The sequence below is a fragment of the Mauremys mutica genome, chromosome 1, assembly GCF_020497125.1.
Source record: "Mauremys mutica isolate MM-2020 ecotype Southern chromosome 1, ASM2049712v1, whole genome shotgun sequence".
Taxonomy (NCBI): domain Eukaryota; kingdom Metazoa; phylum Chordata; order Testudines; family Geoemydidae; genus Mauremys; species Mauremys mutica.
Window position 1 is genome coordinate 270,154,026 of NC_059072.1, and position 19,514 is coordinate 270,173,539.

The window sequence follows — 19,514 nt, forward strand, 5'->3', positions numbered from 1 at the left end:
CGTTGCCCTGTAAATAACAGTGAACATCTGTGAATAGATGTGTACAAAACAGACAGTGGCATTGTAACTAGAAATGGAAAGAATTATATAAAACTTCAGACTGTGGTAATACGAAAATTAGAAAAATGCACTGCCATTGTAAAAAAAACCCAAAATTTAATTTTAAAAAGAAATCTTTTAAAGAGATTATTCTTCATATCCTAGCTATCACACTTCCTCTATTTTTCAGTGACCCGTGCTGATCCATTCTTTTTAACTGGTCATCAATATGAAGTAGTAAAATCCATCATCCATCCAAAACCACTAGTGCTAATCCTTTTTGTGTAAAAATAATATTTCTGTGTTTCTCTACAAGGAGATACAGATACTATTTTGAAAATGGGGGTTCAGTAGATTGATAAAGTTTGGAAAGCTTTTGAATCCATGGGTCTTCTGTTCTCCTAGCTGCCTGAAGGGGTCCAAATATGCTGCGGGACTCCATGATGGGTAAAGCAAGTAGCATTTCGCTATATAGATCCTCATGAGAAGTGCCATTCTCAACAGACTCCTCACGTTATGGGGCTAATCTTGCTCACATTTGTAACATCATAAAATCAGGTTTTACAGCACAAAAAACAAATCCAACATACATTATGAAAAACATGGTTATAGGATAAGAGACACATTCTGGGACAATCGATGTCCTTACTAACATTCTTTCAGGGAAATACAATAGGATACGTTGCTTATTGTTTTTCTATGTAAACCTATATTTAGGACCAAATGTTATGCATATACTATGTACACATGCATATCTAAGAGCAGAATTTGATTCATAGTATATTTTTCCAGGAATGGCAAGTTTCAATATAATTTACGTCTAAAAAATGGTACAAATGAAAGGACTGAAGTTAACTAGTTATGAAATAGCTAAGTGAAGTAAAACAATCAGAATCCTAAAATACTTAAGAGAATAATAATAATAATAATAATAATAATAATGTAAGTTGACATGAATGGTTTGTTTATACAATTGATATACAATAATCTTCTTCTTCTTCATTGAGACCATGATCTGAAGCTCACTGAAATCAACCAGAGTCTTTCCGTTAACATTGTGGAATTTGGTTCAGGCTTTTCTATATTTTTGGAGATCAAGAGCCAAGAATTAAAGGGAACCATGTTTAGATATGGACCTACCAGGTTAAAACACAAATTCTTCTTTCTTTATATTAGGCTAACATGCACTGACTCTTTTGCTAACTTTTAGCTGCTAATCAACTCCTGTTTAATTGCAAATCTAAAGAAACTCCCTGGTGATTACAGATTACAGTCACAAACCAGAAAGACACAGCACAATATACTTTCCATAGGAAAATTACTTATTTCAACTCTGGCCAACTCCATAGTAAGAATTCAACCACCAGCCGGCTAATATGTACAATCTAAATATTTAGCAGCAGGTTTTTACATTAGTAACAGCAAGAATCCATTTCGCAATAGAAGACGGAAAATAAATGATTCTCATTTTAAGAGTCCTTAAGGCTAAAGTGCTTTATCCTCCTTAAATGTTCTGACTAACTAGCTCCACGTGATGCCATTGAGATTAATTTTAACAACCCATATGAAGGTAGTTTCTACTATCATGCAAAAATACAATAGATATGCATAACTAGGGCTGTGTATGTCAGTGGAGGAGAACAAGGGAAAATGTTACATGTTAGTTTGCTAGCTTTCCAGCATGTAAGCCTGAGAAGCTCTGAGAGTCATAGATTTTAAGGTCAGAAGGGACCATTATGATCATCTAGTCTGACCTCGTGCACAACGCAGGCTACAGAATCTCACCCACCCACTCCTGTAATAACCCCCTAACCTACGTCTGAGCCATTGAAGTCCTCAAATCATGGTTTAAGGACCTCAAAGTGCAAGTTACCCGTGCCCCATGCTGCAGAGGAAGGCAAAAAGCCTCCAGGGTCTCTGCCAATCTGCCCTGGATGAAAATTCCTTCCCGACTCCAAATATGACGATCACCTAAACCCTGATCATGTGGGCAAGACTCACCAGCCAGACAACCAGGAAAGAATTATCTGTAGTAACTCAGATCCCACCCCATCTAACATCCCATCACAGGCCATTGGGCATATTTAGCGCTTGTAGTCAAAGATCAAGTAATTGCCAGAATTAGGCTCCCCTCCATAAACTTATCAAGCTTAGTCTTGAAGCCAGATATGTCTTTTGCCCCCACTGATCCCCTTGGAAGGCTGTGCCAGAATTTCAGTCCTCTGATGGTTAGAAACCGTCATCTAATTTCAAGTGTAAACTCCCTGATGGCCAGTTTACATCCATTTGTTCTTGAGCTTAAATAATTCCTCCCCCTCCCTGGTATTTATTCCTCTGATATATTTATGAAGAGCAATCATATCTCCCCTCAGCCTTCTTTTGGTTAGGCTAAACAAGCCAAGCTCTTTGAGTCTCCTTTCATAAGACAGGTTTTCCATTCCTCAGATCATCCTAGTAACCCTTCTCTGTACCTGTTCCAGTTTGAATTCATCCTTCTTAAACATGGGAGACCAGAACTGCACACAGTATTACAGATGAGGTCTCACTAGTGCCTTGTATAACGGCACTAACACCTCCTTATCTCTACTGGAAATACCTCGCCTGATGCATCCCAAGACCGCATTAGCTTTTTTCACAGCCATATCACATTGGTAACTCATAGTCATCCTGTGATCAACCAATACTTCAAGGTCCTTCTCCTCCTCTGCTACTTCCAACTCATGTGTCCCCAGCTGATAACAGTATTTCTTGTTTTAATCCCTAAATGCATGACCTTGCACTTTTCACTATTAAATTTCATCCTATTACTATTACTCCGGTTTACAAGGTGATCCAGATCTTCCTGTATGATATCCCAGTCCTTCTCTGTATTGGCAATACCTCCCAGCTTTGTGTCATCCGCAAACTTTATTAGCACATTCCCACTTGTTGTGCCAAGGTCAGTAATAAAAAGATTAAATAAGATTGGTCCCAAAATTCTTGTCTGTGTTCCCAGAGAAAATGCTATTAGAAATCTAAAAGAAATGATTTTCAGTCTTAATATACCATGGACTAAATTCCACGAGCTTATGTTGGTTTCCATATGCATAGATCAAGGTGCAGTGCAAAGTCTTCCATGGAGAGGCTGAGGTATAGGAAAGTGGTGGCAACTTTCTGCTGGAGAGCATACAGCAGATAACACCCCCTTCCCAGAATGGGTGTCATTAGTCTAGAGCAGGGGTCGGCAACCGCTGGCTCGCGGCTCGCCAGGGTAAGCACCCTGGTGGGCCGGGCCGGTTTGTTTATCTGCCGCGTCGGCAGGAAGCAGCGGCCAGAACATCCCTCGGCTCACGCCGCTTCCTGGCTCCCGCATTGGCCTGGGACCGCGAACCGCGGCCAGTGGGAGCCGCGATCGGCCGAACTTGCCGACGCGGCAGATAAACAAACCGGCCCGGCGAGCCGCGAGCCACCGGTTGCCGACCCCTGGTCTAGAGCATGTCTATGGCAGACAGGATATTAGTTTAGTTGATCCCCTCAGCTATGTCTATGAGTGAGAACCAGTGTCTAGAAAAGGCTAAAGATGCCTTTAGCCAAGAAACCTTGCAGGAGGAAACCTTGAGTGACTGGTACCACCATTTTTCCTTTCTCTGGTGACTTCCCTCTAGGATTCTGCAGGCCTGGTTGCTTGCATAGGTGCAACCATATAAAAACATAGTTGGAGCCCCCAAAATGAAAATGTTTCATTTTGGAAATGTCAAAATGGTTAATGTTGACATTTCCAGGTTTTTTTGACCAAAGCAATTTGTCAAAATCAAGACAAATTCACAAAATGTTCAGTCAACCCAAATATGCATTTTGGGGTGAAAAAGTTTCATCTGAAAAATTTCACCCAACTCTAACCAGAAGGGAGACGGCACCAGTCCTTCAGCCACACTTATAGGGACACCAAGAGAATAGTAAAAAGTGGGTGTGTGAAGGGAGGCAACCAGGGGTGGCACTAGACATTTCGCCGCCCCAAGCACGGCGGCATGCCATGGGGGGCGCTCTGCTGGTCGCCGGTCCCGCGGCTCCAGTGGACCTCCTGCAGGCGTGCCTGCGGAGGGTCCGCTGGTCCCACGGCTCCACCGAAGCTGCGGGGCCAGCGGACCCTCCGCAGGCATGCCGCCGAAGGCCACCTGCCTGCCGCCCTCCTGGTGACCGGCAGAGCGCCCCCCGCGGCATGCCGCCCCAAGCATGCGCCTGGTGTGCTGGGGCCTGGAGCCGCCCCTGGAGGCAACGTTCCCCACTTATGCTCCCTCCGCAAAATAGCATGCCGCTGCTAACACAAGGAGATGTAAATTGTGTGTCCCTAAACCTGCAAGAATGATTCTTTCCCTATATCTAATTTGTTTTTCTAACTAGGGAGGACCATATTTTGGCAGATTAACACTCCTGAGAAATATCTGATGTGAGAGGAAAATTGAGACTACTCTTTACTTGTTCTCTACTCCAACTCAGAAGTACAAGCGTGTTAGGGGGGAAAAAACCCAAATTAAATGGTAATATCAGAATATAAGCTTTCCATATGTCTTACACTCATTTATTTACTCATTAATATGTATCAAGCATAATATTTTAATGCATGTAATCCAACATTTCTGTACTGGAAAAATAATGAATAACAAAATATATAAAAACTAAAGCTTGAGTTTGCTTACTTTGCTTCATTCCGTTCAACACCAATTTTACTAAATGAGCTTGAAGGAGCCATTGTTTATGTTTAAATGCATTTTTTTAAAGAAATGAATACATTCTTCTTTATACTTGATTCAGTATTAAAAAGTGTATAGAAAAACATTATCCATGCACATGAAAATGAAACTTTCCAGCTATGGCATAGAAAGATTTCCATTTAAATGCAGATTCTGACTTTTAACTCAGCAAAATGCTTGTCTTTTGAAATAAGAATAGCAGCGTAAAAGTTACTTCAAAAATGTATCATGAAGGAAAATGTCCACTCAAATCAAGTCAGCATTAGCTTCCTACTGATAAACTATCCCAGTGAAACAGGATTTTATTTTCACATCTTTTTTGTTAAAAATAAAATCAACACTTTCTCCCTCTCACTGTTTTCAGTAACTGTGCACTGAGAGCACACAAGCTGCATCATGCAGGCAGTAGATATCCATTTTGCCAGCAAGGGGTCCTGTACGATCCTCCGTGGTATACACACTGCCTAATTTGTGAATCAGAGACCACTTTCTTCATGGTTTTTTTTCCATTTTTTTACATTTCACTCCACCGTAATCAGAGAAAGCAAAATTTTATTTACCACACTTTAAACCACACCAGTTTCTTTCCTTTCCATCCAGTCCCGCACACCCTATCTCTGCACTGTTTCACCCTAGATGCAGGGCCGGCTCCAGGCACCAGCCCAACAAGCAGCTGCTTGGGGCGGCCAACGGTGAGGGGCGGCACGTCCGGGTCTTCGGCGGTGGGTCCCTCACTCCCTCTCAGAGTGAAGGACCAGCCGCCGAATTGCTGCCAAAGACTGAAGCGGCGGCAGTAGAGCTGCAGTTCACATTCGCGGCTTTTTTTTTTCTTTTTGCTGCTTGGGGCGGCAAAAACCCTGGAGCCGGCCCTGCCTAGATGGCGTGCTGTCAGCTCATGTTAACCTTCTTCAGCTCCACCTTTCCTCATTGCTGTAGGAAACATATCCTCCCTGCCCCTTAGGCTTGCAACCTTGAGATCATTTGTGTCTCTTCCCCATCCTTCTCTGCACATGTCCAACCTGGCACTAACTCCTGCCACATCATCTTTCACAGTGTAGCAGCAACTAACTCTCTGGATGGTTAAACTCTTGTCCATGACCTGGACATCTCCAGTTTTGATTTACATCCTCATCACTGGTCACCTTCATACTCACATCACTTCTATGCAGTCTGTCCAAATTTCAGTTGCTAAACCAGTCACAATATAGACATTAATCAACTGTCATGGTGCCATCACTGTAGCCCTTTAAGTATTTCTAGAGCCCACTGAATGGTACACTGGTAGAGCTGCTCATCAAGCATAACTTTGCAGCGGAGAAAGCTTCAGACCCTCTAACTAGTCTTATATTTTAAATTTCTCGTGTGTCTCTTTTTGTGAGAGATGAAGAAATGCACTGTATGCTTACACTGCAAGAAAAAAAGTGTGTCCTTCCCTCAGGTTTGCTAATCCACATTAGCTCATTTGGATTAAAACAGCAGTGAATTCACAGCCATTTTGCTTTTAACTTGGCTTAGCATCTTGAGTTAAAGTCAGTAGGGGAGCTTCAGGTTAGTTTGAGCTGCTAACCAATTTAAAAGCAGAGTTGCTGTCTCTTTGCTGCTATCGTAACCTCAGAGAACTAACGTGGGTTAGCTAATACAAATCAAGAGCACACTTTCCACCCCCCCGAGTAGACATACCTTGAGTTTTCGATCCATCAAGAGTTCCTCAGGCTGTCACCTAGCAAGTGATGTCCTGCCCCTGCTCCCCCGTTCATGTGTCTTTAAGGAAACCAGCTTCATTAGGCTGCCAATCCACCCTCTTCTTGCCCTAATCCTACTTTGAGATTTGAAGAAACACTGATAGCCTGAAATATGAAAATCAGAACCGTATTTCCTGTGTGGGATAAAGTTATATTAGGCAAAGCAATTTAATCCGTCTTGGTAAATTTGGAGGAACTGTCAGAAATGTTGCATGACAGGAATCTCAAAGGATTCTTCAGATCTGAAGAGAAGCTCTGAGTAAGTTTGTCTCTCTCACCAACAGAAATTGGTCCAGTAAAAGATATCACCTCACCCACTTTGTCTGTCTAATGGAGAACTAGACAGCACACCCAGAATGTACACTGCTCCCATTTCTAAATTCTTGTGAAACAACAAGAAGTTTGATTTAAGTGTCAGTAAGACATTAGTCACCAGTTTATTTATAGCTGTTTCTTGAGCCTACAGTGACATGAAAGAAGGCACTTTAGGTTAGAGTGGCATACTCATGTTTTAGTCAATTTCTGTATAAGGAACTGAAGAGAGAATGTGTTCTCAGAAAAAATAAATTGTCCCACCAATTTGGATGACCTGTGTAATTTGAAGAATACTATATTTGCAAAGGAATATTTGTGGCTAACCATTGTGGATACATTATATGTAAAATATTACCTTTCTTCCTCCAAATAAATTTTGCTTCCTGATGAAATTACAAAGTCATTCTTCATCAGCACATCTTTCATCTTGCAATGTGATTGTTCACACAACTGTAGTATAAGGCCTGGTCTACACTAGGGTGGGGGGTCGAACTAAGATACGCGACTTCAGCTACGCAAATAGCGTAGCTGAAGTCGAACTACCTTAGTTCGAACTTCTTACCTGTCCAGATGCCGCGGGATCGAAGTCCGCGGCTCCCCCGTCGACTCCGCAACCGCCGTTCGCGGTGGTGGAGTTCCGGAGTCGACGGGAGCGCGTTCAGAGTTCGAACTATCGCGTCTAGATTAGACACGATAGTTCGAACTCTGAGAAGTCGAACGCTACCCGTCGACCCGGCCGTAAGTATGGACGTACCCTAAGAGGACATACGAGATAGCCTGTGCTTGACTGCACTAAGATATCATTGTAATGTGCTCAGTACAAAGTCTGATTAGATAAATACTTATATGTTCTGTAGTTGTAGCTGTGTTGGTTCCAGGATATTAGAGAGAGAAGGGGGTGAGGTAATATCTTTTTTGGTGCCCAACTTCTGTTGGTGAGAGATACAAGCTTTTGAGCCACACAGAGCTCTTCATCAGGTCTGAATAAGGGACTCCCAGCATCGCAGCAAAATTCAAGATGGAGCAGTTTGGTTTGCATAAGTAGTTAGCACACTGCTAACTACATATGCTAAGCATGTCTTTCTCACCAACAGAAGTTTGTTCAATACAAGATATTATCTCACCCACATTTGTGTCTCTAGATAAATGCTTAGTATTTTAAGTTTGTTAGAAACATACAAGTTCTTACTCACAAAATATGTTGAGCTGGGGAATATGTTTAGTTTGAAGGCAGGAACAGTACAATTATTCATTTTTCTTTGAAAACAAAATAGTAACTGGTAACAGCATCTTTGGAGAACAGCGTAAAGAAGCTTTCAATCTGCTTTTCAAGAGAAAAATGGAAACATTAACAAGTCCCATTTGCAGAAATACGTGACAGATTCAGCTTGTGTGTGCTGCATAGAAATACCCGATTTCTATTGAAAAGAATAACCCCTAATAATACCATTTACCACAGTACACAGATATGCAGAGACGGAGGAGAAAATGGAATTCAAACTGAGATGTTAGTCATTGAACAACTGCAACTAAACCAGAAGAGTGAAAGGCACAGCAGTTCTATTAACTCAAGTAGAAGATGTCTTCATTATAAATATCCAATTATCACTTTGCCTATTACAGTGTGAATTTCAGCACCATTGAGTTTGCTCAAAATAGTCAAGGCTTGTTCTGGAGCACAGTTTCTGCAGTGTCATTCTGCTGTTTCAACAATCCAATATTTCCTTACAAATAGCCAGGAAGCAATGCTAGACAGAATAGAAGGAAAGCTACATAAGGATAACATTAAGCAGATTGATTTTTAAACTTTATCCCAGACACCACATGCTGCTCTGTGGCACCACATTTAGCTGAAGGGGAAGGTCAAATATCAAAACAAGGACACAGCTTTCATAAATATTACCTGGTCTAAGACTGGAATAATACCTGGAAGAAATCATAGTATGCTGGAAATAACCAAGTAGCATGGATGACAATAAGAGATATCGGGGGAGGTGCATGTATGTAACAGGCTGAGGAAATCCTACTGCCCAGAAGCTCAGGAAAAGTAATGGTACCATCTGGCCAAGAAAAAAGGTCAGGCTTCTTGTCCACCAGTCAAGGATAGCAGGGGAGGCTGGAGGCAGACTGAGTGACATCAGGCCCAGCAGCACTAAGTTCTCAGTCAAAGGGGAGGGTGACCAGTGGGGCTGAGTAGGAATGGAGCAAACAGAACAGAATTGTCTCATTGACACTGACAGGGAAGGCAGCTGTGTAATTTACAGTTCACATAAGAAAATTTGTGATAAGGGCAGTCTTCTTAAAGGTAGATGTAAGAGCTTTATAACGTATTCTCTACGTGACCGCTGTGCTCATGTGAAATTAATGAAAGCAGAAAATGTGTCACTTTGTCCGCAAGCAGCTCCTCTTACCAGATGGTTCTGTAAAATGCAATGTGAGGAGATCCAAACGGTTGCCACCTTGTTTAACACTGCTTATATGAGCATTAAATGTGATTTTAAACTACAGAGAATCTGACAAACTCTGCCACTTGCAAGCAAAAATGGCATTAAGCTTGCTTCAAACTACATTAAATACCCACAGAGTGAAAGACTTTATAGCAGCAATTGTAAAGTCTCTGAGGTAGGTATTGCACATATGCACCCCACAGCTATGTTTGGTAATGTTCTTGCTAACTGATCCACTGGCAGGTCTGCAGCAGAACAAAAGTTGATGTACAACAAATTTATGAAAGATGAGAAACCTGGTACCCTCTTTGCTGACATGAAGTGTTATTTCACTTTTTATAGCTATTTTTATATACAACTAAATATACACATATACGCTTTAGATAGATAGAGGAATTGTATATATACACACTATCAGATAGAGAAAATGCATATAGACATGTCCTCTTCAAGCAGCTGACCATTTTTAAACTTAGAAAGGACCAGGTGGGAGAGCAAGCTCTAGAATTTTATAATGAGGGGTGCAGATCCAACTCAAGCGTTCCTCTTGACTCAGTTGTGGCAGTACGGTACAGGGACACAGACCATTCCTCAGGTAGCTCAGGCCAAGGCCATTATGGCTTTATAAGTCAGAACCACACTTTAGACTCTGCTGGGAGGTCAATAGATTGCCAGTGCAGATCCTGGAGCACTGGTGTCATATGTGGTGACAATTCTTTAGTGGCACCCACATTTGAATATTATTTTTTTTTATCATTTACATATTATTATATCAGTGTATGATGAGCCCTTAGTATCTTGGGACACACAGAATGGCATATAACTGAGGCTCCCATAATTTGACATTGAAAATCACCAGATATCAAATAAGCCTGATTAAAAGTGGCGTGTGACTCAAAGTTGTTACAGCCTCTATAATTATGAAGGGGCCAGAAAGACAGTCATAGCAGTTATTGATAAAGATATACTGCAGGTCTCCATTTCCACATTTTAACAATAGTTTCAATGAATCTGAAAATAGAAGGATTTCTGCTTCTTAATAATCTTATAGCTCTAAAGCAGATGACTTTATTAGCACACATGATGGGGACAACTCATCTTGAAAGAGAGACACCAGAGATTTGATCTGGAAACCATAAATTTGCAAGGTATATTATTGTGTCTATAAAATGTTCCTAATATGGATTTTCTGGAACATTAAAATCTGAAGTGAGCCAAGTTTACTTGCAGTGAGATTGAAAACAGTGTTACTGCCTCACTGTAAATCAAAATATTCTAATTATATTTTCCACATATTTGGATTCATCACTGTTCTCAGTCACATACAAGGAGAACGTGTGTATTTGCAATCTTGATGCATTTATTACTATACTTTTTTTTTATTACCACAGCCCAGCTGTGATAAAGAGCCATTAAAATCCCATTGGTGGTGTTTTACTACATTAAAGGCACAGCAGAAGCCTTTAGTAACCAGATAGCAATGTAATGTTATTCCTTGGATTGATGTACTTAATGTAGCACACTGATGGTGTGTTCAACATAATGGAGGTCTGCGAGTCAAACGAAATGTACATAATGTAAAGGAAATATATAGGAAAAAAAAACATTTCATCTGCTGTGTTTCTGCTAGGTAAAATCAGCGTTTATTAATCTAGCAGTGAGGTGCATAGTGTTGCAATCTTTTCAACTTTTAATAATCTAAAATGCTATTTTAATACAGGGAAACTTTTGATCCATGGATGCAGAGATTATGGACCACAAGTAGGCAGGTCCTAATGACAAATAATCTGTCTATAAATTGGTCTCTGTAAGTAAAGAGCTTTGAAAAAGATGGGAAAACCCAAATGCAATCAGACCCCAGAAAGCTGAAATAGATGAAACCTGAACTCAGAGAGGAATTTCAACTCCCTGTTGAAACAGGTCAAATCAAAACAAACTGTATTTTCCTTGTGATATACCAACAGGATAGGTCAGCCAGACCTATGGTCTGAGTTGGTTGAGGCGCCAGGATTACTTAGCCAAAAGTCTTTGCTACCTCAATTGAGAGGCTTTCACCTGATTGAGGAAAGGCCCAGACTCTGGTGGAGGTTAAACAGATGGAGATGGCACATCTGCACTCCATGACAAGGTCCAAGAGCCCAGAGGGGGAGAAAAATCAAAGGAGATGGCCCGGGGTCAATCAGGATAGAGGCTACCTTGTCTACGCCAATACTGAAAGGTGAACCAGAGGTAAGAGATGCAAGTGATAACCAGTTGCAGAAAGCATCCCAGCCTATAGATAACAAGGAGCCAAGGATCAAATAACCGAGGGCAGAATTTGAACAGTGTGGCATTGGGGCAACTTAGAAGTGATCTAGTCCCCTTGGGATCATTGCCTATCAATGGCAGGGAGTAAGCCTCCCAGGATAAACTGGGTTAAAGAATTGAAGGAATCTGATCTTGGGGGTAGTGCAAAAAGAGAAAAGTGAACAGATAAAACCACAGCAAAGGACTGAGGCACAGGACTGCACAAAGAGCTTCTGAGTGAAATAGGGGTTTAGTCAAAGTTTTAATAGAACGGGAAGACAACTTCTTGGTTCTCTACACAAACCAATTCCCCTTGACTGACACTGGGTTGAATTCCAGTCCTGATACTACTTCCAACACACACTTTATCTTATTTTAATATTTGCTTTCTATTTGCTTCTGGACCAATATAAAATATTGATTTTGATTTTAAAAATTGCTTTATGGTTTGGGTCCTGACAACCTAATATATGGCCACCATCCCTATGCACAATCACAGCATCTGGGCTGCTTCTGCTAGCAGTCTCTGAATTTGGACATCTGGATATTGGAGACAGGGCACTATCAAGAACAAGGCTCTTGGAGCCAGAGGAAGCTGACAAAGCCTGAGTCTGTTGCTCTTCAGAATATCATGTAGATCTTGTCACTTTTTTAGGACTTCATCCAGAGAGAAAGGGTAGTAGGAGATATCTCTTGCTTACTGTAAGCTGGTGCACAAACTCACCAGCCAGGGAAGAAAAACATAAAGACCCAGTCACAGAGATCACTTCACATTCCTTTCCTCAGGACTTGTTTTATTTCCAAAAACAAAACATGAAATCACAACAAGCCAACTCAAACTACTTAGTAATAATCACCCAAAGTCTTTTTCAGCTTCAGGCAGTTTTGAAGTTCTACACATTCACTCTGAGGTTGTTTGATTAGCAACCCTCCTTACTGTAAAAAGTTACAGTAATTCATAAAATACAGTTATGTTCTGCAGTGGGGCAGCTGCCCCACTCCCTGAGAATTTAGGCTGCAGTAGGCCAGTGTGCCTGTGCAGACAGGGAACCAATTAGAAAAGGGCTTATTGGGAGCCAATCAGAGCCCAGATTGGAGGCAGCCAATCAGGGCCCGGCTCAGCCCTATCAAAAGGCTGCTCAGGAAGGGAGCAGACAGACTGTCCCAGGCCTTCCAGAGGGGAAGGTCAGTCTCCAAAGGTGGGAGACTAGCACCAGGGACAGCGCAGTGCTGGGCAGACCAGGGGAGCAGAAGGGAACTCCAGCCCGGTGTCTGACAGGCTGCAGGTCCTGAGGGGAAGGGCCTAGCTGGTGTGAGGGGCCGAAGGGGAAGCGGCCCAGGGATGTGGACAGATGGAGGGAGAGGAGGAGGGCAGGACGGCTGCCACTAGAGGGTCCCTGGATTGGGACCCAGAGTAGTGGGCGGGCCTGGGTCCATCCCTTCCCGCCTTGCAGTACACCCCGCCATCGGCTGTGGGGAGCGGCCAGAACAGACCACGCCAGATCCCTGAGAGGGATTAGACTTTGGGGGGTGTGGTTGTACATGGTGGCTGGGGTGCAGAGAGACTGCTGATCAACCCCCTCCCCTCCCGAAAGGGGGTGTGGATGGACTAAGGGGCACTGCCAGAGGGCAGTGGTCTGGAAGAGGACGCCGCAAACTGAAGAGCGACGTGGGCTCAGACGCCAACCGAGGGCAAGACAACGGACGGGACGCCACCAGGAGAGGGTGTTCCACTGGACTGAGCTAATTCCTGGAGCAACCAGCCGGAGGCGCTGTGGTGGTGAGATCCAACCTTGTCACATGTTCATAATGGATAATTAATCTATGTATATAAATATATTATATGTATACACATGCATAATACATATTTCACACAGTATGTATACACATCATGCTCAAATGTTACTGATTTTAACAGGAATGCCTTTCAATAAGCTATCTTCAAGCAATAGCTGCATACGGGATGTCAGAACATTTATTTTGGTATTCTTAGCACAAATATTTCAAGAGGAAAACCTCTGATATGACATGCTGATTCTCTTCAATCCACCACAGACTGAACCTTAAGATGTAAGATAGCTCAGAGCTAAATACTGTACAAGCAGGTGCAATGCCAGCCATCAAGCTAATCACATGTATCCCACTCTTTCAACTGACTGAATGGACATTTAGGATTTTTTTTGGCAAAAGTACAAATACACATCTACTACTTGTTATCTAATTGCAGGTGCAGAAAGAATATACACACACATTTATATAAATCAGGGGTGGCCAAACTTCCTGATGCTCCAAGCTGCATATGACAATCTTCAGATGTTCAGGAGGCACCTGTAGGGGCTCGGGGCTCCAGCCCCGCAGGAGGGACATCCCACTCCTTCTGAATCTCCAAGCCCCAGAGGCATGCCCCATGGGGCTGAAGCCCCGAGACTCCTCCCCCCCCCACTGGTCAGAAACCAGAGGCGATGCGTGGAGGGGGTGCGTGGGGGGCCACGTAGAGTCACATGCCTCCCCAGATTTTTTCCACGGTTTGCTGGCCCTGCTTGGTCATATGGTGCCTCCGCCCCCTTCGTGCAACAGCTGCCGGAGCCAGCAAGCTGGGGACTGAGGCCATGGGGACAGGCAGTGACAAAGAGCTGGGAGTTGGAGTGGGGGACTGTTGAGAGTAAGAGATGAGGTGTGCCTGAGGGGGCATTACTCAAGCTGTTGCAGGGGTCAAATCTTTAAATTGTGTCCCTCCACTCTCAGCAGGCACCAGTCATCTCTGGCAGAAGCCCCTAGCTTCACCATCCCACCACAGGGCAGAAGCCCTGAGCTCCCCCTCTCCCAGTCTGGTAAATAGAGAATGGGTGAATGGCAGCTGAGGGACTCCGTGAGCCTCACTTTAACTTTAAAAGAGCCGCATGTGGCTCACGAGCTGTGGTTTGACCACTCCAGTATAGATAGAAGAGATACATTGTGTGTGTGTATTGGTTTACATTTCTTTTTCTTGTCTATTCCAAACTAAGATTTCTGTGGTGCAAATAGATCAGATCTACAACACTACTCAGCTCCTGGGTTCTCGCTTTCAGTCCTGAGCAGATCAAATGGCTGGAATATAATTTTGCCACTACATGTAACATGATCATGTCATAGCATAGTTCTATTCCAAATATCACTCACACACACACACACACACACACACACACAGCGGAAAATTATTTATACCACACCAAATGGGCAGCTACAGAGCCAAAGTGTTAAATAACACTGTAAAATATTATAAAATACTGTGGTCACCATTAAAACTCCAACAGCTACATATGTATGTTTATATGAATATATTTGTAACAGCCACCACCCACTGAGAGCTGAGATACCAGTGTATTTTCTTGAACAACTATAAGGCTCAGAACAAAAGGTGAGAAGAGACACTGAAGAGCAGCTGCTGCCACAAGATGACTATACACTTAACTAAGTGCATACTTCGTATGCGTCTGTGTTCTGGCATGTGCATGATTTTCAAGAATGAGCTTTACTCATACCTTGGAGGGAGAGGGAGATTGACTAACAATCTGTGCCTAACAATCTGTCTCCAGCTTAAACATAAGAGTCGATGCCTTGCTTCCTTTGTGGGTAAAAAATATTTTGCACTGAGTTTACAGCTGTTCACCAGTGAATATGACATGAGGATAATTAGTTTCCGATTGAGTGTGGGAATAAGGTAAATACAAGGTTTTGGGAAACTGCAACAAAAAATCTCTCATAAAGGAACTTACACAGAATGCACATAGCCAAGAGGATCTGTCTAACAGACATGAAATGTTGCAACTGTACTGTAGTGTGTATTCACAATTTTATAGTCAGGTCACTGGGACATCCTGTACCCTTATGCTCATCCCTTTCACAAGACTTTGTACAAATTTTGTACAAAGTATGCATTGTGAGGTATCATTTGAAAACTCAATTTGCTGAACATTATTGTCCTGGTAAAATCTGTGTGGAAATATTGTATGTCAAGTTATAAGATTCTACTGTATAATATTACTGAGACATGTTCCAAGTCTCCAAAAAACACCACAAACCAGTTATTCAGAACAAAAGGCAAATGGACATCTGAGCCAGGTATTACTAAGATCAAATGGACTCTCACCAGGTTGAGTGGCCATCCTTTGGCAGGAAAAAAGGATTTAAACCAGACATGTACATCTTGGCAAAGAAACAGCTGGAGGTTCTCTTCTCCATAGACTTTGTCTCCTGCTCCTCAGCTGGAGATGATTTTCAATGAAAAAGAAAGCTATAAGAAAGGAGAACAGATGCCCTCAAAATATTCCTCCCTTTCTCTCTGCCCATGGCATCAAAATGACCTGAAGGACAAGGAAAGTAACACTGAACTGGGGGATGGGTCCTGGTCAAAAGGAATCCAGGTAGTAAAATTGCTGAAGCATGTGGTCAGAGTGACCTTTGCTTTGAATTCATTTAGCTTGTTAAGTTAGGTATTAGTTAATTTTTTTAAACCAATTCTGATTTTTATGCCTCATTACTTGTAATCACTTAAAATCTTTCTTTCCATAGTTAATAAACTTGTTTTATTGTTTTATCTAAACCAGTGTGTGTTTGGATTGATGTGTTTGGGGAACTCCATTTGAGATAACAGGATTTATGATGGACTTTCTATGATCTTGTATTGTCTAGAAGAAGAAAGCTTGGCAGTACAAGACACAAATTACTGGGGGAAAGTTGGAGAGTGGCGTTTGCTGGTGTTGCCCTGCAGTGTAATTCATGGGTGAGATTTTTTGTTTGTTCTTGTTGTTGTTTTAAGGACCTATTTATTAATCACCTGGAAGAAGGAGTAAATAGCACATTAATTATATCTATAGATGATACCAAAATGGGAGGTATGTTACAACCACCAATGAAGACAAAGAAATAAGACCAAGAGGCCTTATGTGATTAGAAACATGGGCAGAAAACAAAATAGATTCCACCTGGAAAAATGCAAACAAATACAGCTAAGGTAAAAAAGCCAAGACTGAAATAGAAATAGTTATTTCTTGAGGACAAAGGTTGAAATGATGCCAAAAACTACCCTGGAGCAACAAATTTGCTGTGAACTTGCAATGCAATGTTGCAGCAAAATAAACTTCAAGTTAGTTTCCGGATAGGAAAACATATCAAATCATGGACATAGGAGATGGCAGTTCCTCTTTTTATGGCATTGCTGACACTCCGTGCAGAATATAGTGTGCAGGTCTGGGACGTTGCAGCACTAACAAACTGTAAGCACCTTGAAGGAATATAGAAAGAGAAGCAAAATTGATTGAAGTGATGGAAGCACTGAATTATGAGGAAAAATGAAACTTCAAGGAGGGAGATAATTTATTTTAGGGATTGAAACAAAGTGCATAGGAAACAACCACAGGACTGCAAGTCAGCAGAGCTGGGTTCTCTTTCCAGACCTGCTGCTACCAACTTGCATGACCTGGGGAAAATCATTTCACCTCTATTAGCTTCAGTTTCCCCAATTACAAAATGGTCACAGGGAGTTGGAAGGCTTACATTCATTAATCTTTTTAAAATACTTGTTCTTCTGATGGAAAAAGAAATCACTCAATAAAAAAACACAAAGGCTGAAAAGCAGGACAAATTTAGGGCTTAATCTATGGATATTCATTAAAAGGAAGTGGTAGTCATCCATTGTGTGAATCTTCTAAAACTGAGCTGGACAAAATACTCAAGAGTATACTTTAAAGAGTAATCCCACACTGATAAGGGTTTGAACAAGATGATTTAATAAGTTGTTTCCATTTCTAATTTCCGTTCCTTTAAGACAAAGAAATGGTTGCTCCTACATTTGTTCCCCACCTCTGTGAATAATATATATGCGGCACTTGCTCTTAGCCAGAATAAGGTGATAGTGTCAGAAAAAAGGAAGATGTCAGAAGACTTAGTAAAGTCTAATCATGGAGTAGAGAGTCTTAAATTTGGCAAACTCTGCTGTATCCAGTTCCTGAAGCGTTTGTAAGAGAAAAGCAGAGAGTATGGTAATAAGTAAATATGAAAACTGGTTCTGTCATTCTGACAAGGAAAACACAAACTTTTGCAAAGTTTTTTTAGACATTTTACATTTTTATATATTGTATGCTCACTTATGAATCTGTCATTTCTAGCTTCTTTCCTCACCCCCTACCTCACATGCATCTTCCATTGTTAAGAGAAAAGCCTATTACATGACATTTAATGTACACATTTTATGGTCTAGGCCAAAACTATACATGTTGACTGCATAAATGGTCATAAAGAGTTCTCTGTATCTAATTAATGATATTTGTGCCTTGAATTTCAGCAACATGATTTTGCAAGGAACAGCAACTACAACTACAGAAGCATCCTAATCCACATAGCAGCACGAGCATCTGGCGCAACTGTGAGCACTGCTCCATCAGTATACAAAATGAGAATCCTTCCCCGCAATGTCTTTTGAACATCTATTGCTAATGGCTTCAGGGAAGGAACCCTACTGGAGGCAAAAGTAGATTTCCTTTTTTTCCCTTTTCCCACCCGTACAAGCTGTGAACCGTGAACTTTGTGACCTACTAGTATGGTTTATAGTAAAGTTGGCAGCTGGAAGTTAATGGCAATTTTAATTGTGAAAGATGCCATTCTCTCCAATTAGGAGAAAAAGGGAACTGTTGAGACAGTGAAGCAACAGACCTGGTGAAGAGGTCGTTCTTCTGTGTTATCTAATGAATAAATATTGCTTTAGTCCAATTAGAGAGGTTGGCCTGTTTAAGCTGCGAAGCTCAGTACTTCTAGATAAAACCAAGATCTGTTTCCTGATGTGCCTTCTACGGCAAGACAGTAGGAAGAGATGTTTGGTCAATGCTCCGGCACTATATAAATATGATTCTCCATTAGTCCTGGCATGTTTAACAAACAAAAGCTGAAAAGTTATTGCAAAACTCCCCACAGATGTTCATAGGTGGTCTATTAGCAAAAGTGATAATGTGCAATTTCATTTGGATAGTCTGTTAAGAGCTTTTTAATAGGCTAAGAACTAATTCCCTAAGAGATGCAGGGCCTGCCCCTTACTTACTAAGAACCTGAAAACTGCTGTTTGGCAAAAACAATCAAGTCAATGTGCTGATTTACCTTCATTTGATGCTATTTGTGCCACAACTGCACATGCATTAAGAAGACACTTGTGATTGCTTTCACAAGTCACATGTCCTATTTGTTTCTTTTCTTCCTCCAGTCTGATTTTGCCAGTGGCCTGTAAGGCTCCTAGGTCATCAGAGGTCAACTTTGAAATCATATAGCAAAATAAAATAACCACGTCAGACATAGCTCTGGGTATTTCATCTCCAAAAACTGCTAAGAATAATTGTCTTAGCTGTTGGAATAATTGTGACATAATTGTTTCACCCATTTTCCCTATTCCTTTTAGCAGGAAAAAAATACTTAGATCTAATTTAAAAGGACAAAATATTTTAGTTGATTTGAAATTGGCTGCTACTATGTCTGAATATCACACTAAGGGTCACCTTGTTACACTGGTTCATATACTGCCATATCCAGTATTCTCGGAGAATCCGGAGATCTCCCACAAAAGCCCTAAACATATTCATTATATTGATAAAAGAAATCTAATGTTGGAATGAAATGTAAGGTTTTAGCTCAGCAGGAGAGGATTTAACAAGAAAAATATATAGGACATCAGTGCCATGGGTACAAGCCTAAGACAAAAACAAAGATTCCTCATTTGCACAACAATAATCTCTAACAATACCATTTTATCCCATCCATTTTTGTTGCTTCTACATGATCTTCCAGTATTTTAAGCTAATAAAAGATTTTATTGATCAATGCTTCCTTTTATTAATTGCCACAAAACAAATATTGCTTTCCCTTTCTCTCTCTGACTACATTTCCAATATGCACATCAGAATCTTGCTCCAGTTTTTTCTAGTAATGGTGTA

At 41.5% G+C, this 19,514-nt stretch overlaps 1 protein-coding gene and 1 long non-coding RNA gene across 4 annotated transcripts in view; one reads left to right on the top strand and one right to left on the bottom strand.

Moving 5' to 3' along the window:
* Positions 1-19,514, bottom strand: part of GPC6 (glypican 6) — a 1,140,547-nt gene that overhangs the window by 743,998 nt on the left and 377,035 nt on the right. The gene's annotated exons all lie outside the window — the stretch shown is intronic.
* On the top strand, positions 12,663-19,328 carry LOC123366536. The gene is made up of 3 exons (XR_006578124.1): positions 12,663-13,336; positions 16,231-16,321; positions 17,882-19,328. It is a non-coding gene; the product is annotated as an uncharacterized LOC123366536 (long non-coding RNA).